At 43.9% G+C, this 22,777-nt stretch overlaps 1 long non-coding RNA gene across 4 annotated transcripts; it reads left to right on the top strand.

The window, feature by feature from the left end:
• The first annotated feature begins 45 nt into the window (after positions 1-45).
• Positions 46-21,907, top strand: LOC122173806 (uncharacterized). 4 transcript variants are annotated; one of them, XR_006174681.2, is made up of 4 exons: positions 46-493; positions 1,691-1,800; positions 4,637-4,719; positions 15,878-21,907. It is a non-coding gene; the product is annotated as an uncharacterized LOC122173806 (long non-coding RNA). The 4 variants fall into 4 exon arrangements; XR_010590321.1 differs by lacking the exon at positions 15,878-21,907 and adding an exon at positions 7,926-13,218 and having other exon boundaries at positions 51-493; XR_010590320.1 differs by lacking the exon at positions 15,878-21,907 and adding an exon at positions 7,827-13,218 and having other exon boundaries at positions 51-493.
• The last annotated feature ends 870 nt before the right edge of the window (positions 21,908-22,777 follow it).

Genomic DNA, 22,777 nt, shown 5'->3' with positions numbered 1-22,777 from the left:
GCGCGCCATTGCGCCTGCGCGGGGGGTCGGGATTGAGTTACGGGCAAGGCAGTTGCGAGGGGGGGGAGGAAAGCTCCTAGGCTGGAGCTCGGGCGAGCCTGAGACAGGGCCCTGAAGCTCGGGCTTGGGCTCAGGCGAGCCTGAGGCTCTGGAAAGGGGGGAGGGGCAATTCCCCACCTGTTTTCTCAACCCCAACTGTCCCCAAACCACGTCCCCTGCTGGCTGGCCCGTAAGGACTCACGAGAAGATGGACTCGGCTCTGGGGTCGGCCGGGCCGTGGGGTCACACCTGCGGCTGCCCTCCTCCCCTGTCATGCTGGTAACGACATCTCCGTCTCCTCCTCGTGGGACTCCGAGACTTGGGGTTCTTGGAGGGCACCCGCTCCCCTGAGAGTGGGTTACTGCTGGTCCCCAGCTCAGCCACGGACGCCATGGGATCACTCACGTAGGCCTTGGTAGACGAGGGAAACCTGTGCTAGTGTCACAATACTGAGGTACAAACAACGAGGAGTCCTTGTGGCACCTTGGAGACTAACACATTTATTTGGGCGTAAACTTTTGTGGGCTAAAACCCACTTCATCCGATGCATGGAGTGGAAAATACAATAGGAAGTTATTTGTATACATAGTACATGAAAAGATGGGGGTCGCCTTACCAATTCTAATGAGACAATTCAATTAAAGTGGGCTATTATCAACAAGAGGAAGAATCACTTTTGTAGCGGTGATCAGGATGGCCCATTTCAAACAGTTGACAAGAAGGTGTGAATAACAGTAGGGGAAAATTAGCATAGGAAACGTAGTTTTTAGTTCTTGTAATGACCCATCCACGCCCAGTCTTTGTGCAGGCCTAATTTGATGGTGTCCAGTTTGCAAATTAATTCCAGTTCTGCAGTTTCTTGTTGGAGTCTGTTTTTGAAGTTTTTTTGTTGAAGAATTGCTACTTTTAGGTCTGTTATTGAGTGTCCGGGGAGGTTGAAGTGTTCTCCCACTGGAATCACCCTTGATCAATCTGGGCCTCAGAGTCACCTTGTAACAGGACAGTGATACGGACTCATCCTGCCTGGGACATACTCACTTCCTCACATGATGGCTGTACAAGGAGGAAGAGGGACCTAGGGTCATGCATGTGGCCTAACTTCATCCTGGGTTTTCATCTGACCCATCATCTGCATCAGCAGATCTGCTTGTTGCAGCACCTAGCGTCCAAGTAACATGCAGGGTCAGCAGGGCTGAACCATGTGAGGTACCAAGAGTCGGGAAATGAAATTGCTCTGTGACACAAAAGGGCCAGATACGATGCATATGCTACAAGGAGTACAACAAACTTAACCTGTGGCAACCCTCCTCAGGCCTCTCACTGTCTCATCTTCTATCATGCATGTGACTTCTAACTGTAAGTCTTGATCCTGCAGCGAGTTCTTTGTGGCAGGCTTTGTAGTGCAACCTAGTCAGTGCAAACATCTGTATTTTACTGTCCTGTAAAGTGCCATGCATACCTGTGATGCTTTACAAGAAAGTATGTGTTCATACAATACCCAGTATGATGAGGCCAGGATCCTCAATAGGGCTCTTCTGCAATATACAAACCAGTAAATTATAAGATGTGATATTTTAAGCTTTTCCTAGAGACTTTTAGGTGCTCTTCACCTATTCCTGTAAAATGATGATTGTCTTTTTTTTCCCCCCAGATATGCATCAAGGGGAAAGGAATATAACAAAACAATAGTGCAAGAAAGGAGAGATGGACAAAGAGGAAGGTATTTGCTATGGGAGTGCCTGCTGTAATGGAGGAGTGCTGGTAAGGTCATGCGAGCAGCAGTGAGGAAGAGGCAATACCCTGTTTCCCCGAAAATAAGACAGTGTCTTATATTAATTTTTGCTCCCAAAGATGCGCTAGGTCTTATTTTCAGGGGATGTCTTATTTTTCAGAAATGAAAAATGCCTTATTATCGGTGGATGCCTTATTATCGGGGAGGTCTTATTATCGGGGGGATGCCTTATATTACAACGAGAGGCAAAACTGTAAGTAGGCCTTATTTTCGGAGGATGTCTTATTTTCGGGGAAACAGGGTATACGCCTTGTTCAGGAGAGTTAATGCTTATTGCAGGCTCTTCATTCTTCAGTCCCCCCTGAAGTACCATGTGGTCTAACATCACCCTCACTGTGCATACAGTCCACTGTTTCCCTGCATGTCACATTCTCCTTTTGTGTTACATACTAACTTGTGCACAAGACAGAAAGGCAGAGAGAGCAAATAGGTAATAGTCACATCAGATGAGATATTTGGCAGATATTCTATTTCATTTTGTTTGAGCTTGTTATATTCTGTACAAATTTGAATGGTTTTACAGTCCGAGCCTAAAATAAGAAATATAGTAGCCAAATGAAAATAAATTGTTTCCCTTTGCATTTTAAATTGATCAGAAGTGTTATTTTCATGTTCAGAGTTACCATGTAAGTTTTCCACTGAGGATGAGATATGAAATAGACTGCCTTATGTCGACCTAACTGTGTAGTGTAGACTAGGGCTTAGTCCCAGGATGAGAGAAATAAGGTGGGTGAGATAATATCTTTTATTGGAGCAGCTTCTGTACCTGCATCACACTTTCAAAAGATGGGCCTGGGAACTTAAATTCATAACTCTGCTGGAGACTAAAAAATATTGGATTTAATAGGCACTGGTTTTATGGCCCATTACAACTTGTAACACACCCTGCTACCTACTAACCCTCCATTGTCCAATGACTGCAGAGGTGTTAACTGCCCAACAACATATCTGAAATCATTATGCTAAACATTCTGCCCCCTCATAATGAGCTTTGACAGTCTAATTTCCTTTTCCAGACCTAAAGAAGAGCTCTGTGAAGCTGAAGAGGTTGTCCCTTTTGCCAATAGAAGTTGGTCTAATAAAAGATATTACCTCACCCACTACGTTTCTTTCATAAATATATTGGATGTGATTCTTTTTATTCTTTATGGCTGAGTCTGTAATCACCACATACAATATACCTTGTACATTTATGGCACTACACTCTCTTACCCTGCTGTATATCCTCTAGAAACAAAGAGCTTTTTAATGTCACCCCACCTTCCCAGTACTCTCACGGAACCCCTCATAATATGTTCTGTCATGTTAAGTGATTCTCAAAGTGTGGGTTAGGACCCCAAAGTGGGTCACGACCCCATTTTAATGGGGTCGCCAGGGCCAGCATTAGACTTGCTGGGACCGGGGCGGAAGCCTAAACCCACCCCAGCCCCCAGGGCAGCGGGGCTCAAGATCCAGCCCCCTTTCCCATGTAGTAATTTTGTTGTCAAAAGAGGGTTGTGGTGCAGTGAAGTTTGAGAACTGCTCTACATTCTTCATAAAGATCCTTTCTTTCGTGGGAACTCTCTTGCATTCCCATATCAAGGGATCAGCTGGTTCTTTAACCTTACATGTGTTAATAACCCATCTTTGTGTCTATTCAATAAATATAAATTATTCAAACCACAGTGACCAGTTAACAGTCTAAATATGGGCACCTCACTGATGCTTTCATAAATTTGGAGCCACACATTTTCCTCTATTTTGTGGCATACTTCACAGAATCTTCTTCCTCTTTTCTCCTTAGTCCACAATTTCCGCTATTCTTTTTTAAGGCTTTTTAACTAAACTTAAATTCCTGCTTACTCAAAGGAACCTTTATATCAATTTCTCCATTTTTAAAGCATTTTTTGTTTCTTTATTCACCACTTTACTATCAGGTATCACTGCATGTGCTGGAATCCATGCTAATACTATATTCACACCCTAACTCTGTTGACAAAAACCATATTTCATTTATTAGATCACTCCTGCTTTCTGAGGTACCCCTTTTAATTGCCAGTATGCTTGATCATTAATCTGAAAAGATAACAGCTGAGGTAGGCTGTATGTCCCTTATCTAGTTTAATGCTAACATTTTCCACACATATTTAGCTGTCATAATGGCTATTAATTAGACATTTTGTTAGATGTCTTAACTCCAATCTCAGGGATGCAAAAGGCTGCTCATTCACTCTACCTGCTTTTCCACCTTTAGACTCATCTGTGTATTTTCAGCAAAAGAGACTGTTTACCACATGATTCTCTGTGGCTCTGTAACTTTTGTAGTCCTTTACAGCAGTGCTAAGTGAATACAGAGTGAGCACAAAATACTACTAATCAGAATAGTAATGGATTACACGCTATGCCCTGGTATTATTGACCATGCAAAGGGCTGGAGAGAGAACCAGGTTCAGTCAATGATGTTCCTAATATAACAGTATTTACTATTTAACTGCTTAGTCAAGAAAACAAAATTAAAGCATAGCTACCACTCCAGGCCCCAAGCAACACATGGTGTAAACGGAACTTGGTTTAATTTAACAGATTTAAGTCATAAACTACAATATTACTTGTTACAAAGCTCAACAAGAAGCTTTGTTAAATGAGAAGCTAAGCTTTATTACAGCTCAGCTACCTATAATTATGTTTAGGGTTCATTAAGAACACTACAATTTAAATTGCTGATCATGCTACAGTCAGTGGGAGTACTCACATGTTTAAAGTTAAGCATATGCATAAGTGCCTACAAGATCAGGGCCTTAATGCTCTCTGTTCTGTGCTGAATAGGTGGATACATTCATGGCATAGTAACAACTGAACTAAAGGAAGACAATTCTAAAGGAAGAAACCAGCTGCTTATTTGTCAACAGGTAAAAACAAAAAAAAAATATTTTCTGATAAAAGGTCACTAATTTTAAGTATTTCTGATTCTAGAAACACTTCCCCCGCCTCCCACCACCTACAACAAATTTCAGTTTAGCTCACTTGATTGCATCCATCCATACACACTCCTTACACTGTATTAGTAATGTTACTGATTAATAGAGCATCAATTTGTATCCAGACTTAGACTTTCCCAAAAGAAGATTTTATCAAGATGGGAAATCTTATTTTTTCATGTGATACTTTAAATCAACTTTGCTGCTTCATCCTCCCTTTCCCTCTGTTTTTCTCCCTCTCTGTCTTTTTCCACTGTGGCAAAAAATTATCAAAAAAATGTTTTTTGTTATTCAAATGGCAAACAGCATGGCAATGCTTCCAACAAATGTCAATGCAAAAGGCTAACTGTACTGTACTCAGTTTCAAATATGCATCCTACTACAATAGCTCTTTTAACATCAGTTCCATCAATGGCTCTTTTACTAAAATGTCCATACAGCAAGATTCAGAATGAACAGAGCTTTGGTTTGATGGCAATGAAAGTTTTGGCTGTTTTGTGACTCGTTAACTAATCACATTCTCATTTACAGAGCACAAGTTCAAAGGGTCAGCTAAAATAATAGGTTAATTGCTGTCTTCAGAGGAAGACCTTATTGTTCTAGTTGACCAATTGCTATAATACCTTCGGTAAAAAATTACTTTCAATGATAGAAAACTATTTTCATCTCACTAAACTCTGTATTCAGCTGGCTAGACAGTGTTGCATTACATGCTTATATGCCTTTGTTCCCCTGTGACAAATGATATTCCTTCTTCACATATCACTCTTGGTCAGCTTTGAGAATGTGGAATATATATTTTTTTAATCCTATTGCTCAAATATCTAAAAAGGCTTTTTCCTATTGAAGCACAAAACTGGTATTATAGGCATAGGCATGATGCTGGCTAGACACTTGCTCAGGGGAGCAGGGGGCACAAGGTGCATCCTTACTCCTTGGCATATCCGTAATGCCAGTAGCAGTGCAGGGGGAGGGTGGGAGACCTTCCATAGGGCCGCTGTCACCCTTTCTGGGCAAGTGGGTAGAGATGGGCAAGAAGAGGGCAGAGCCTCTCCCCCAGTGCATCCCCCAGTACAGCTGATCTAGAGTGGAGAGGGAAGGAATCTGTGCCAGGTATAGGGCTGGTGCAGATAATTTCCCCTTGGTGTAAGGGGACACCACGGATGCTCAGTGAGGCAAAATCTGGTTCTGCACTGCCCTTTACACAGGGCTTTTAGCAAAGTCACAATCTAGCTCAGTAGTCCCCAAATTATGGGGCGTGCCCCCGAGAGTGTCATGGAGAAATGTTCAGGGGGTGCGTGGCGGGGCCCGGGCCAGTCCTCATGTTGGGAGCACCTCCCAGCCCTGTTCCCAGTCATACTCCACTCCACCCCCAGTCCAGCTCTGGTCCCAGTCAGAGCACCATTCCACCCCTTACCCAGCTCCCACCCCATCCAAAGCTCTCTCCGGCCCCAGCCCAGCTCTGCCCTCCTTCCCTCTCCACCCCCAGGCCAGTTCCACCTCTAGCCCCGGCTCCTCCTCCGGCCCCAGCTCCGCCTTCAGCCCAAATTCTTCTGCTGAGCCAACTGTACTGTAATGGGGTTGGGGGGGGAGGTCACAGACAGATTCCATTACTGGTAAGGGGGGGAGGCGTAACAGGAATAGTTTGGCCACCACTGATAGCTCTTTATGGACATTTCTTTCCACACAGAAGGAGGTGATGCATGCAGGGCCGGCTCCAGGGTTTTGGCCTCCCCAAGCAGCCAAAAAAAAAAAAGCCGCGATCGTAATCTGCGGCGGCAATTCGGCGAGAGGTTTTTCGCTCCCAGCGGGAGTGAGGGACCGTCCGCCGAATTGCCGCCGAATAGCTGGACGTGCTGCCCCTCTCCGGAGTGGCCGCCCCAAGCACCTGCTTGCCAGGCTGATGCCTGGAGCCGGCCCTAGATGCATGGCCTCTTGTTTTTCCTTGTGCACTAAGAGTAGCAAACTGGAAACAGAGAATAGTTATCGGTATTAGTAAATCATCTATCACCATAGTATCTAAGCAGGATAAAAATATTGCTATCTATGACTTCAAAAATCATAAAGCATCTATTAAGAACCAGACCCTGCTTGCCTTATTCAAGTATTCCCATTGATTTCTATGTCCCTGCTCATGTGAATGAGGCAAGTAGAATTTGACCCAAGATGTGGCAAGTTTGATTCAATACCATCCATTCATGCTTGAGTAGAAGAGCTATTTGTCACTTTCCCAGTGTCATCAGCGCAATACAGAAGAGTAGTTTCATATTCCTGCTCTTCAGAAAGTTAGCTGATAAGTGTGCCTTCTGCTGGCAATCAATAGTTCTTATATTCAAGCAATCTGTCTTTTGGTTTACTCACAATTAAGTATCATACTGAATATAAAATAATTACACTGCTCTGCAGCCAAAATGCTTCTGAAATAAATGTAGTCAAACTTTACTAATTCTGGGTCACTGAGAACGAAAATGATGCTTAAAATGGTTGATTGGCTCTAGTTTTCAAGATATGCTATTGGGTCAGTATATACGACCCTTGACTTGGGAATGGCGGAGGAGAAGTGAGTTATAAAGGGAAGGGATCTCAATTTAAACCAGAAATGACTAAAATACATCTTTGACTGGATCTATGAATAAATCTATGACTGGGTTTGGACAGTACTTGCTTTTTAGGCAAAACAATGAATGATGCAATCTGAAGCTGGTATTGCGTCATACATGATATGAATTGCATCATGTTATTCCTAGAAGTCATCGATGATGCAATCATAACGAAGCTTACATCACTCTGCTGAACAAATTGCCCTATATCAGCTCTAGAAATCATACAGTGTCGTGCTCTCTTATTTGTCAGTGTTTGATTTTTGCAAAGGGACACATTTCTGTTTAGCCAAAGTGAGCAGAGATGCCTCGTACTTGTGTGAACAGTGCAGATAACTTCTGCTGTGTTTGTGGTGAAGTGACTTTTGCATCACAAAAGCGCAGTATAACCACTATGGTTAAGAGCCTATCACCTTTATTTTGGCTGCAAAATTGGAGATCAGGACAAGAGGTGGGCCCCACACATATGCTGCAACACTTGTGCAACAAATCTTCGCCAGTGGTTGAACAGGAAAAGGAAATCTATGCCTTTTGCAGTGCCAACGATTTGGAGAGAGCCAACAGATCATACCAGCAATTGTTACTTCTGCATGGTGCCTCCAGTTGGGAAAGGCGTGTCAAAGAAGAAAAAGTGGACTGTGCATTATCCAAACATTCCATCAGCTATACGCCCAGTACCCCACGGAGAAGGACTGCCGGTTTCTGATGCACCAGAATCATTCTCACTTGAGTCAGACGAGGAAGAGGATGAAACTTCTGGTCCTGAATCATCAATGTCACAGGACCCACATTTTCTCCCATCCTCCTCCTCTGAACCACACCTCATAACACAAGGTGAACTGAATGACCTTGTCAGGGATTTGGAACTACCCAAGAGTAAGGCAGAGCTGTTGGGCTCCAGACTACAGCAGTGGAATCTCCTGGCAGGTGCTGTTAGGGTTTCCATGTTATGTGACCGTCAAAAGGATCTTGTCCCATTCTTCTTCATGGAAGGTGATCTTGTAGCCTGCAACAACATCGATGGTGTGATGGCAGCCCTCAACATCGTTCATGATCCAGATGAGTGGAGACTGTTCATTGATTCATTGAAGACGAGTCTTAAAGCTGTTTTACTGCATAATGGCAATGTTTTGCCATCAATTCCAGTTGGTCATGCAGTCCATCTGAAGGAAACCTATGACAACATGAAACAACTTTTGAGGTGCATAAACTATGACCAACATCAGTGGCAGCTTTGTGGCGATTTGAAGGTTGTTGCTCTCTTGCTTGGTCTGCAGACTGGATACACAAAGTACTCTGTTTTCTCTGCGAATGGGATAGTCGTGCAAGAGATTCCCACTACATCAAGAAAGATTGGCCACTCCGACAGTCATTGGAGCCTGGGAGGGAAAGTGTTCAGCATCCACCACTTGTTGAATCAAGGAAGATTTTGTTACCACCCTTACACATCAAGCTGGGTCTGATTAAGAACTTTGTCAAGGCCATTGATAAAACACAAGCAGCTTTCAAGTACCTCCGTGGAAAATTTCCAAGGTTAAGTGAAGCTAAGATAAAGGAAAGTGTCTTTGTTGGTCCTCAGATTCGTGAACTTCTTCGAGATGATGCATTTGACCATGCACTGCGTGGCAAGGAAAAGAGGGCATGGAAAGCCTTCTAGTTAGTGGCAATAAATTTTCTCGGAAACAACAAGGCAGACAACTACAGGTTGTTGGTGGAAAACCTCCTCAAGGAATACAAAAGCCTTGGTTGCAACATATCACTAAAGATACATTTTTTGCACTCTCATCTAGATTTTTTTCCACCGAACTGCGGAGCAGTGAGCGACGAGCACGGCGAGCGATTTCACCAGGACATTGCAACAATGGAGAAACGCTATCAGGGCAAATGGAGCCCATCAATGCTTGCAGATTATTGCTGGACAGTGACGAGATGCTCCATTTAATGAATACAAGAGACAAGCCAAGAAACGCCGAGTAGACACTGAATAGGACTAAACTATGTACATAATCGTTTTTTGCCTTTTGTTTCATAATACATTTTATTTATATAACCCTTTTGCTGATTTTTAAAGTGTTACATAAATAGGACAGGTGAAATATTATCATGTAAAGCAACCATAAACACATGAAAAGACCTAGGTTTACAATTTATGATTAAAACTCTACTATCTACACAATATACATAGACATAAAATGTAAAAACTTAAATATCTTAGAAACAGTAGCCAATCAGTTGTTTTAATTGTCATATTTGAATTCAGCACATCAAAATACATAATAAATAGCACATTTTATCTCTGAAGCAGACGATTTCTCAAAAATTGTAGACCAGTGTTATTGATTACTGCCAGGAAATACATTACCAAATCCAGCTCCAAACAAGAACAGATCGATGGCTCCAAGTGAACCAAATATAGTAAATGTCAATGCTTTGGGAGTTTTCCATCAATCAGTTCTGGCTGATCCAGTAGTGAAGGAGCTTAATATGCCCCATACCACTCATAAACCTGATTATGGGGACAGTAAGAGAATATTCATTATGTGTGCTCTGGGCAAAGCTTTAGCAGGAGGTATGAAGTTCCACACGTCCTGCAGGATACTAAGCAGTGCTTCATCATGATCATCCTAAGAGCAATATAGGACATATTAAGCTCACAGGCTCTCTCACAGTCAGAGGGAGGAACCAGTTACAGAGAATGAGAGAGTGAATACTGTCAGGCTAGATTGCAGTAGCATCAGTATAGGGTTTACTTGGGGCATGGCTACACTTGCAGATGTAGAGCGCTGGGAGTTAAACCAGCCTTCGGAGACAGCAGCAGGGAAAACGCTGCCGAGTGTTTACACTCTCAGCTGGAAGCGCACTGGCGTGGTCACATTAGCAGCTCTTGGAATGCCACAAACAGCAGTGCATTGTGGTAGCTATCCCAGCGTTCAAGTGGCTGCCACGTGCTTTTCAAATGTGGGGGATGGGGTGGAGTGTGACAGGGAGTGTGTTGTGTTTATGTGGGGGGAAAGAGAGTAGGTTTTGGAGGTGCTGAGAGTGTGTCAGTATGCTGTCTTGTAAGTTCGGACCCCCCTACCCCCGCCTCTCTCTCTCACACACTCACAGCAAGCAACATTCCACACTAATGGTTGCTTTGTCCTGGAGCAGATAAGCATGCCAGCTGTCAGAAACGGAGCTTTGAAAGGGGATATCCGCATTCCTACAGCCGATTCCAAAACAATGAGAAGAGTGGCCACTTGATTTAAGGGGAAAATGGGACATTTCCGGAGGCCGATCAAAGTGCAGTAATGCAACACCTCGTTCACACTGACGCTGGGGCGTTTCAGCCGAAGCGCAACAAGCGTTATGCTTCTCGTGGAGGTGGATTACCCGGAGCGCTCCAGCTGCAGAGTCCAGGCGCTCTAAGTGCCTTGCCAGTGTGGATGGGTCAGGAGTTAGGGCGCCTGGGGCTGCTTTAATGCACTTTAACTTGCAAGTGTAGCCATGCCCTTGGTAAGTTATTTCTTGTTGAGAGATAAATAAATAAGTTATCCTAAAACCTACAAACAATTGAATTGAATAGGGACAGGATTAGATATACCAAAAAAAAAAAAAAAAAACCCTAAACTTTTAAAAGAAGGATTTTTTCAAAAATGAGGAAGCCGGTCAAAAATTCCCTGTAAGATAATTAAAATCCTTGGACTCAGCATGGTGTGAACTGAAGCAACCATAAAAGACTCACCCCTCTAAACAAGTGTCTTGTTGAATGGTCTCTCTCACAACACCCTATGTGCTTGTTTTTTTTCTGTCACCTAATTTTTAAAACTGTAAAATGATAAAAAAAAATCATCTTTGTTGTACCAGCCAATGCAAGGAAAATGCTACCCCCCCTCAGCCCAGGAATATTTTAGTTAGGGATGGCAGGTCAGTCAAGCAAGGCATCAGATGTTCATATACTGTAACAAAGACAGTAACACAAACCAATGTCACTTGCATCTGAAGAAGTGAGGTTCTTACCCACGAAAGCTTGTGCTCCCAATACTTCTGTTAGTCTTAAAGGTGCCACAGGACCCCCTGTTGCTTTTTACAAACCAATAAGATGTCGATTTGTATTACAACATGTTTGAATATAAAATTTCTGTGGGCTAGGCTGTGCAATCTGTCCTCATGCTGAATAGCACCTTTCCCCACAAGCGTTTCCACTGAAGTCAGGAAAGATGCTGCTCAGCGTGAGTAAAGGCATCACAATCTGGCCCTGTACATGGATATATGGTAGTGGAGATACTCTTAAGTGACAAGTCTATCAGGCCGTCACTGAATACTCTACCTAGTAGGGAGCTCCCAAACTGTGAGCATTGCGGTGTGTCTATATGTTAGTTTTAGGGGACAAGGCTGGTGGCATTGTATCCCTGAGGATTTCACTACAGCAGTGCCAAGTGCACATCAGTGTGTGTAAAACTGTTAAGATGTTATTCCTGGGAATACCACTTTATTGGCTAGCATCTGAAGGAATGGCCGTGTCTAAGCCTGCCTCTAAAAATCCTTGCTTGTCTCATTTCTAGATATGAACTTACACTTGAATTTTAAGATTCGCAATCCTATGAGTTTTGGCTGAAATTCCCAGCTCTCTGTGACACTCCTATCAAAGAGACAGAATGAATTAGCACAGGGCGAGGGTTGTAAAGCATTGGCCATCGCTATTGGCACAGTAATTATAAGTGATATGCAACACATTAAACACTGAGGGGGAACAGGTCAATCACTTTAGAAGCTCATTACTTTAGTACTGATTGCAGCTGCAGTGCCCTGATGTCTTCTTAAAATATTGCTTTTTAAATAATGAGCTGTGTGACACAGTGAAATCCTGTTTATACTGTGCCTGAAATGCAGAAATACCTTAAATTTGAAATTAGAGGTAAAATGGGTAGTATGCCAGAGCCTATTAGATTGCTCTTCAGTTTGTCTGGACCACTGCAGTTTTCAAATACAGAGCAAATATTTCTGAAATCCCTTTGAGAAGTAATGGAAACGGGGCCGAGAAATCCCAACAAGCTGTGCTGCAGCTGTATGAGTTTTTCAGAAGGACTGAGCAGACTTCCCAATTACAAGAATTAGCAGAGGTGATGTTGTGTAGTGGGAACGTACTTGGTGCGGCCATTAGCCATGCTACCATGGCGATACTGCTATGTATACTAGCACGAGCTCAATGAGAAATAGCACAAGTATGTGTACACAAGCAGGGGAATCACTCCCCTAGCTCACAGTGTAGACATAACCTTAGAAACCAATCTAATCTCTGTAGTAGGACAGAGAAAGAAAGAGAGAAGCTGTAGGTATCCTTTTTGAATTTCAATGGAAAAAATAGGAATTCATTTGGAGTGAAATTCCCTCCTGTTGTTCGCTCAGCCCTACTGCCTTGAAGGTAGCTACAGCTACAGACCCATGTTACTGGGCTGTGTTTCTGTACGATTGTCACATGACAGAGCAGTTTTCTGCTAACACCAAATGGAAGTTAATGAAAGAGACTCAGTTCTATCCATAAAGCTGGGCCTTCATGGCTCACTTTCTGCTTAGATCCTTCTCCAGCCCCTTGCCCGGTGTCCTACCGTGGACTTAAATTAACCATTCACATGCACTGCCCTAGCAGGAGCTAAGACATTGGGCCCAGTGCAGCACTGCTGTGCAGACTCCACATGTAGCCCTCCTGCAACTGTGTTCTCTCTGCCACCTCCACAGGAGCCCAGTGGCAGAGGAGGAAGATGTGGCCAGGACAGTCTTAGGCCCCAGCCATTCTGTAGCTCAGGGGTCAGCAACCTTTCAGAAGTGGGGTGCCGAGTCTTCATTTATTCACTCTAATCTAAGGTTTCGCGTGACAGTAATACATTTTAACGTTTTTAGAAGGTCTCTTTCTATAAGTCTATAATACAGGCGTCAACAACCTACGGCACGCATGCCAAACACAGCACGCGAGCCGATTTTGAGTGGCACGCTGCCTGCCCGGTGAGAAGAGGAGGCGGAGGGGCAGGAAAGCGCCATGCTGTGGGAAGAAGCGGGGGAGGGGGGAAGCTTGGCTGCCGCTGGACCAAGCTTCTGCCTCCTGCCCCCCGCGGGGGGGGTCCCGGCCCCACTCAGCCCCCCTTTCCCCCGCTCTCCCCTGCGGGGGCAGGAGGCAGAAGCTTGGTCCTGCAGCAGCCAAGCTTCCCCCCTCCCCCATTTCTTCCCACAACGCGGTGCAGTCCAGTCCCTCCTCCTCACCCTCCCTCTCCCTGCCGGCGATGGCCCTGCACCCCCACACACCCCAGCCCTCTGCCCTGACCTCAAGTCCTCCCAACACCCAGCCCTCTGCCCTGAACCCCCCCACACACACACCCAGCGGGCTGAGCAGGCTGGCGGCGTAAGATCAACATTTTAATTTAATTTTAAATGAAACTTCTTAAACATTTTGAAAACCTTGTTTACTTTACATACAACAATAGTTTAGACTTAGAGAGAGAGACTTTCTAAAAAAACGTTAAAATGTATTACCGGCACGCGAAACCTTAAATTAAAGTGAATAAATGAAGACTCGGCACACCAATTCTGAAAGGTTGCCTACCCCTGCTATAATATATAACTAAACTATTGTTGTATGTAAAGTAAATAAGGTTTCTAAAATGTTTAAGAAGCTTCATTTACAATTAAATTAAAATGCAGAGCCCCCCGGACTGGTGGCCAGGACCCGGGTAGCGTGAGTGCCACTGAAAATCAGCTCGTGTCATAGGTTGCTATCCCCGCTGTAGCTGTTGCAACAGGGTACAAGTCAGAGTGACCCTTAGACCTGCTCTAGCCTGCATAGAGGACCTGAACCCATCCCCTTCCTGCCCACTTCGGGAAAGCTAGTCCCAGGAGAGGGGCTCTCAGCAGTGTGAAGGATCGTCTTTGACCTAAGTCTTGCCTCCATTTCCCCCACAGGCCCACACAAGGCTGGATGGAAGGTACCTCTCATTGTAACACATGCGCTAGAAGCTGTGACTGGTGGGAGGAAATCCTGGGGGAGGGGTTTTCAGCACAGACTTATGCATGGTGACATCTGAATCCCGGAGTTTATTCTTCTCAGTGTAAACCTGTTTATAAGAAAAGAAAAGAAAAATTCGCCATGCTAATAACTGTGGGTTGCCCAGCACAAACCGCACACTACATTTTTGCCTTGATATTATTGATCTGATGTTAGGGAGACTAAACTTGTTTTTTCAAGTCATTTCTATAGCAGTTTGTATTAAAATTTGAATTAAACCTATACAGAGTACATTCAAACACACTGAATTTCTGTGGCAAACACCTTAGTTGTAGTACCAAAGCTACCATTATAAGGAATCACTTGCGTATTGTATCTTATTTTTCTTTGCCATGTTTTCTATGCAGTGTTTCCAGCTGTTGTTGTGGCATTTTATCACAAGTGTCATAATATTTGGCGTTTTTCTTAAAGCCCCAACTCCTGGAATCTCTGCTTTCATTTAAAAAAAAAAATCAGTTACTAGCCCTCAGTGTTGCAGAGAAAAGTTTGAAAATGTGAAACCTAAAGACGCAAAAATCAGAAGGATAAAAAGTCCCACATTTTTCCAATCTCATGATATTCAAGCCAATCTCATGATTTGGGGGTGGCAGGTCTGACTCACGATTTTTGGATGTTTGGGGTTGGTAATACTGTGTATTACTAAATTCAGATGCAATTGCTGTAACTAGTGGCTGCATAAATTAAACTAGTATACTATAGAGGTGAGCAAGCTGTGGTTTTGGGTGTTGATTTTTACACCACATGACGATCCTGCCGGCAATAGAATCGTTAGACTCGGCTGCAGCTTGTCAAACATTTATCTATCATTAGCAGTTTTTGTTGTAGTTTTCTCACCCCTCTGTGTTCTAGGAATGCAAAGGATTGCTGAGCCTGTTTCGACCCACCGCACTTATTGGTTCACAACTCACGTTTAAAATAATCAATTGTCCTTTCAGGAGGGAGAAAAATAATTGGGAAATTTCCAATGTTTTTTCAATCAAGAAGCCTAGGGTTTAAAAACACAAATTTCTGACTCTGCAAAAATGCTTCGTTGATGCCCCATATTATTGGCAAGGAGGCCTGAAAAGATAAATTACTCCTGCTGCAGCACTGCGGCTCCCACACTTTCTGGGGTTGTTGTTGACGTTCAGAATTCTAGGCAGGTGTTGTGGATGCCATTTTCTCTTTATTATGCAGCTCCTGGGGGATGGGGGGGAATTGCACTTTAACACAGCACATCTGAATTTTAATTGAATTTTAGCCTGCAGCAAGACATTAAAATCAAATGATGGTATCTCGTTTATTTCATGTGCTGCTGTCCCTAACTAATTTTAGCTGAAATAACTGAATATATTTAGACCAAATGGACTGCTCTGTCTCTGTAGTTTGTCTCTTTACAAACTGGCAGGTGTATATATTTATCTATTGGGCTTACACAGCTCTAAATACAGTTACAATTTTGTTTTGCTTTCAGATCAGCAGCAAATATTCTCATGAAGACAATGGGAATGTGAAAGGTTTTGGTGGCATTGTGACTCCAAATAATATGACTTTCTCTACCTGCAAGCGGCAGGGCCCATTGCTACGTTCTGATACATTTGAATGGGCCAGTCACATACACTGAGACAAGGTTGCAGTGCTCCTTATCTCAATCTATCCCCCCAAGACTGATGCTGCCAGAGTGCTTTCATTTTCTATTCAACTGATATTTTAATATGATTTACTCTTGGGGCCAATAGTGAAGGAACATAGCCCTCCCAGAGGGTTCTCAGACAAGCAGAACTCTAGAAAAGAGTCCTTAGCAACTTCCCCCTGTTAGAATACTCCAGCAGATGCAATCCACAGCCAGTCCTAAAGCACCAGGTTAATCATGAGAGACTCACAGATAAAGCTGCCCTGCAGAGATGAAATATCTATTTAACAACAGGGCCCTGTCTCCCCCCTTCTTCGCTGAGATCCATGATACTGTCCCCCAAGATCCTCCAGTCCCAAGAGGGAACGTGCTTGGAGAGGGGAGGGAAAAGCCTCACTAGGCCATGTGGCTGTATGATGCCAGTCCCCTCTTGTCCTGGGGCACTTGGTCAGAAAAGATATTCCATCCCAGGACTCCCATGGAGCCCTCAACGCTATTTCACTCCCACTCATACCCAGCTTGGTGCTCCTAGATGCAGCTGGGTAAGGGGCTGTCTCCCATGTTGTGTCTCCAGTGGAGCTGGGGGAGTCAGGCTAGAACCAGTTCAAAGGTGCAGGGCTCCATCTGGTTGGCTCCAGTAGTACAGCCAACCCCAAGTGTTCAAAAATCATGAGTCAGGCCCCCGAAACTTATGAAATTGGCTTTAAAATAATGAGATTTTTTTTAAATAACAAAATTGGGGTTCTTCTATATGCTGCCTGGTTTCTGAACCTCTAAGAGTCACTATTCAAGCTCTTCTCTGCAACCAGGAGGGCCAGAAATTTACCTTTTAAAAAATGAAAGTTGCGTTCACATGACTCCAGGAGCTGCAGCCTTAAGGAAAAACATTAGATATCATGAGAGTTGGCAGCACTGCTCTGGCCTTCTGTAGATCCCCTTGGGCTGGGCACAGATCTCTGAGGATTTGCCCCATGTCCAATCAGGGAATATCTCTGTATCACCATCCTCATTGAGATTTCCTCCCTGGAAGCCTCCTCCTGGAATTCCAGTGGGTGTGTCTGCAGAGTAAAGGAAGTATGAGGGGACAAAGCATGGAGTACTGTCTTCCCACATTTCATTGCTCCCCAGAAAGAAATAAAGACCCCTGTCCACCTCACCCAGTTGAGAGGCTGCTGCCCTGTCATTATTATTTATGATAGTAACATCTAAGAACCCCAGTCAGGGATCAGGGCCCCACTGTGCTAGATGCTGTACAGACATGTAATAAAGAAAGTAGTTTTCCCCCCAGAGAGCTCACAGTCTAGGGGTATGTCTACACTACCCGCCGGATCGGCGGGCAGTGATCGATCCAGCAGGGGTCGATTTATCACGTCTACCCCCGAGCACTCTCCCGTTGACTCCTGTACTCCACCACCGCGAGAGGCACAGGCAGAGTTGACAGGGGAGGGGCAGCAGTTGACTCACCGCAGTGAAGACACTGCAGTGAGTAGATCTAAGTACGTTGCTTTTTCACGTAGGTGAAGTTGCGTGACAGATCAATTTCCCCCCCCCCCCCCCCCCCCCAGTGTAGATCAGGCCTAGGTGTCAGTGAGACAGGATACAAGAGGTGGATAGAATAGGGGGTGGAGGTTTGTTTGGGAGCACAAGGTAACCAAAAGACAAACAGAATTTTCCCCAAGATATTGGATCTCATCCTGTATATTTGCATGCCTTCATCTCTCTTCCACCCAGAGTAAATCCAGACTCTTCCCCTATACCATAAAGTGACAGGCAAACTGTGTCTGCACTTTGTTGGGGCTGCTACAATTTGGAAGGAATTGCCATTAGCAAAGACGGCTCAAAACAATTTCTAGAAGCAAGTCCAGTGGTGTGAAAGCTAAATAATGCTGGCTATACCATAACAATGTGTGAGCCTGGGCCTTCTTAATGTCACTGGGAATCAATCAGTGCTTAACGACAAACCAGTGGCAGCTCTAAATATATTTGATCTGTACATGCATTTGTCTGTTCATCATCTTTCCAGTTTCTAACATATTTCCTTCTAGGAACTATAAAGATAAAAGTTAAATGTAAGAGAGAGGAACAAATTCTAGAAATGATTGGCCATATTCCCCATTCCCAACATTTTTCGTTACCTAGATGCCCCAGAGATTAAGTGAGGCCAGGACGCATCATTCTCTGTGCTTCTCTAGACACCTGTCAGTACACAACAGGAGGAAAGTATACAGAAATGTTCTGCATTGCACCACATTCAGCTGGCTAACTGTGAAGCCAGTGGTTTGTGGAGACTTCTGCCTCCTTCAGAGCTACAATTTAACCATAACCCTGATTCAAAATGCTATTGCAACAGCACCAGTAATCACCCTCTAATAAGACCTGGGAGATGGAGCAGTAGTTTATGCATGATTTCATGTTCACTTTAAGCTCTATTGTTCTCAGTTAATATACAGTATGTATAAAGTCAGAATGAGAGTAGGGGTGGATGGGGAGAGGGGCAGAAAAGACTCTATTTTAATTTGAACTCGAGGAAAGTATATAACAATCTTAGTCACGTAGAAATACACATGACTGGGTAAATATGAATGTCTGATCCTTTCCCACCAATGTCTTGGGTTTGATAAATAACGGAATATACAAACCCGAGAAATCAATTCACTTTTAAATAGTTTCTATCCATTTATTTTTAAAGGGCACAGGAAGGTACTCACTGCCAGGAGGGAGGAGGCTGGGATCTCTCAAATACCTTAGGAAGGAGAGGAAGAGGGGTGTGTGGAAAAGAGGTAGGAGGAGCAGGGTGGCAAGGGATGGCATCTCCCCAAACCCTATGAGAAAGAGAGAGAAGGGGGTGGGGAAAGTGGCTAGGAAAAGAGTGAAATCCTGACCACATTGAAAATTTCAGCCAGAGTGACCAAAGAGCACAGGCCGTGTGGGATGGAGTGACAGAGAAAAAGGAAAGGAAGTGGACAGAGCAGAGAAGGGAGGGGAGAACAGTCAGTCAGTAGTGGAGACAGGAAACAAACCAATGGGGAGAGCAGAGACAACAGGCTAGGAAGGGGAAGATTCAAGGTCAGAGCCTGGCCAGGGTGTGGTTGCTGGACCCAGCTGGGGCTTAAGTAGAAGCAGCTTCCACTGTCACAGACACTCCCTCCTCCAAACCCCCCCAACCCCAGAGATCCCATTTATTTGAATAAGTGACTCCTGCAGTTCAACAATTGCTCCATTTTTTGCTGCATTGCTATTACAGAAGTTATCCACATAGTCATTTTTTTCAATCAGTCCATCTCACTTGTCCCATCTTTCCTCAGATAATTCTATGACTAATACAGGGAGGAAGTCATTCCATTTATAAGCTGGAGGGGCCAGGCGAATAAGATTCTTCTGGCATTTTACATTTCTGTTGTTTTATGGTCATTTACATCATGTCTTTTTGTGTGCTACATTCCTACCTTTTGGTAGGGCATGACTGTGTTGGTCTTCTGATAGTCACTGCAGTAAAAGCAATCTAAGATTAGAGAACGTATCTTTCTTGGTATCCCCGAGTCACCTTAGCTTGAACAGACTTAAGCCTAGCCTCCAGGGTTGCCAGTCCGGCACCTTTCTGCAATAACCCACGTAAAATAAACTAATATTTCATGACTAATTTAATCTTCATGGAATATATGAACGGGTAAAACTTCATAGGCCAGCTTCTTGAAGTGCCCTTGCTTTAGAATATATATATATAAATCAAAAATGTTTTAGAAGTTAATGACCAGTTTGCAGCAGTTATACCAGATAGCTAACAAACGAGTCCTTTATGACCTGGAAATCTGGTCCCTGTAGGGGTGAGAAGCGATTTAAACCATGCTTCCACTTAAGGCCAGTTGTATAGGAAAAAAAATACTCCACATCTTGCTATGGCATGTCCCTATTACAAATGCCCCTCTTCCTCCCATTCTCCAGTGCTGGCTGTATTCATGAGGTGTGCTGTGAATGACCCAATACAGGATTAGAATTCAGAAGTGATCTTGACAGCATAGCTGCCCTGTGCACAGAAACTACTTCATTGCTTGGGGAGGCTGGGAACAGGAGGTCTCCAAAAGTGAGATAGAAAAATTTCTAAAGAGAATAAAAGGCAAGAAATCAAACCCTAGTTTCTGTTCATTTGGGAGATGAAGAGCTAATATCTCCCTAGCATCTTTCTCTTGAGTGGAGATCAATGGCTATGCCCGTTTGTATACACTGGGATTCTGATGTGAACTGACAGATTCCCTCCTCTTGCTGGTTTCCAGTTCCTCAGTCAGTGATATGCAGCTGATTTTAAATTAGCTAGAGACTGTTTTCTGTGCATAAAAGAGCCTAAATGAAAGAGTGAGACATGCTGAACTTTATCATCATTTTTAAAATGCTATCGTACCTTACATTAAATATAAATGGTTAACAAATGCACAAGGCTGGACATTAGTCAAACCACATGTCAAAGTGATGGCATTTTTATCAATTGATTATATAGTGCTTTTCATCTTAAAGGGCTTTGTACACAACAGGCTCAATCCTGCAAGGTGCGGAGCATTCTCAACTTCCATTGACATCAGCAGGAGTTGAGGGTGCTCAGAATCTCACCTGATCAGGCTCCATATGCACAAGGTTTTGGGCGGGGGTGGGGGAGGATTGTTCTGAATAGGGATGAAGATAAAACCTCAACTTTTTGCAGAATCAAAATCCCCAACTATTTTGGTTAGGAAACACTGAAACATGGTGTTTCCAAAATTATATATGCTCCCCAGGATCCCTGACAGCTCAAACTGACATGATTTTTGTCCGTTTCACTGCTGCCCCCACCGAATAAAAGCAGTGAAATGGACCAGTTCTATTCCTGGCTCTGCTACTGACCTGCTACGTGACCTTGGGCAAATCACTCCACCTCTCTGTGACTCTTTCCCCTCCCATCTGCTGTCTTGCATGTCTTTTTAGACTGTAAGCTCTCTATGAATCTCACTATCAGTTTATACATCACCTAGCCCGAAAGCCCCTGGTTTTGGTTGGGTTTCTAGGTGCAACTGTAATACAAACAATAATAATAACATGGAAGTGCAGCGGCCTCTGGGAAATTGTGGGGGGAAGAGGGAGTAGCAGTAGTATCCAGGCAGACAACTGGCATCCAGTCCACTGCTGAACTGGGGGAGAGCGTTGCCAAGGACACAGGAGCAAAGCCCTTTGCTCTGGGTAGGTTGGAAAGGCTTGATGGAAATTGGTTTGGTACAAATGGTTGAAGCTGTACCATAGTATTTGGAAATTATGCATGTAATTTGTTGTACTTGGCCGCAGACCCATAATGCAGCATTAGCAAGGTGGCTGAAGAATAATGCATCGCTAGTGTTAGACAGACACTGACCTTGGTTTAGGAGAAACTATGATCAATAGAAGCGATACCGTAAATGAATTTCAGGTGGCAGTGGCCACTTTAGTCTACGGGGTAGGATATTTGTTTGTTTGTCTGCAAGTTGACCTTTCACTAGTCTTTGAGCATCACCTTGGTAAAGTCACTCTCCTTTCTGCTAGAGCAGGAAAACACCTACACTCTTAATGTCTGAAGAGACTAAGCATGCCACGGCTTTTCTTGTATTCATACCTCTTCTGTACGGACAGCATGGTCTTTATGTCCTTAAGATTCTACACACAGTATTACATATATGTCTGTGCGTGCCCCTTAGTTGTGTTGTTTTAGGGAAATCTGCTGGTCCTCTCTTGGACCATGTGCAAAGTACAAAGGTAGCAGCTGCCTTTAAAATCCTTTCCTGATTTCTTTCCCCAGACTTGCAGAACTCTGTGTAGTATGAAAGCTTGTACCATCCACCAACAGAAGTTGGTCCAATAAAAGATATTACCTTATCTCTCTCATATCCTGGGACCAACACAGCAACAGCAACACTGAAAGCAACTTTAAATGCTCGGAAGCCAGTCGTTATCCTTGCTATGTGAGGTCTCGGTCCTGCTAACAAGAATCCTGTCATAATCACTGTTGCTAAGCAGCAATGATACCTCAAGCAAAGAAATGTGATAGATCAAAGATTCCTGCAAGTCTCTGTGTTTTTCCAGTTTTCTGGAGTTTGTTAGTGGAGTTTGTACTGGCATTATCCACTTTCGTTTAGCCAAGGAAAGCATTCACATCAAAAGGTGGTATTACCTGGGCAGAGGTAAGGAAGACCTAAAAAGAGCTGTTTTCTTGCAATTTCATGAATTCCTTTATTGGGAAATAATGAGAACAAGAGACAGAGTGAAAAATGAAGAGGAGAACAGGTCAAATTATAGGAGAGAAAATGTAAAGGGTAAATCAAGCCAATCCCCAAGAGGAGATGCACGAATTTCAGGGGATGCAGGCAGCCTGGTACTTTGTGACAATTTCTGGAGGCTATCCAGCAACCTGATAAACTAAAACAGGCACAAAAGGTCAAAACTGTACTTTAAAATGTAAGGCAATAAAGCGGGCCGAGAGAGAGGAACATGCGTAGGAAATGCAGCTGCATTCAAAGCCTGACATAAAGTCATACATTACACGCTTTGCCCAGCGCTGCATAGGGACCACTTCCTATCACACTGACCTCAGATGATGTGAGATACTCACAGAATGACTCAGCCGAGATAAGCTTCACAGGGATGGTTCTGTGAACTTGTCGTGTGGGTGGTCACTTGTCAGTCGAGCGGTTTTTGCCTTTGACAGCCGAGGCGTCCATTGCCACTTTTGCTGCTGCTGCTGCTTCT

The sequence above is a fragment of the Chrysemys picta genome, chromosome 9 (assembly GCF_011386835.1).
Source record: "Chrysemys picta bellii isolate R12L10 chromosome 9, ASM1138683v2, whole genome shotgun sequence".
NCBI lineage: Eukaryota > Metazoa > Chordata > Testudines > Emydidae > Chrysemys > Chrysemys picta.
This window is presented reverse-complemented; position numbering and strand designations above follow the sequence as displayed.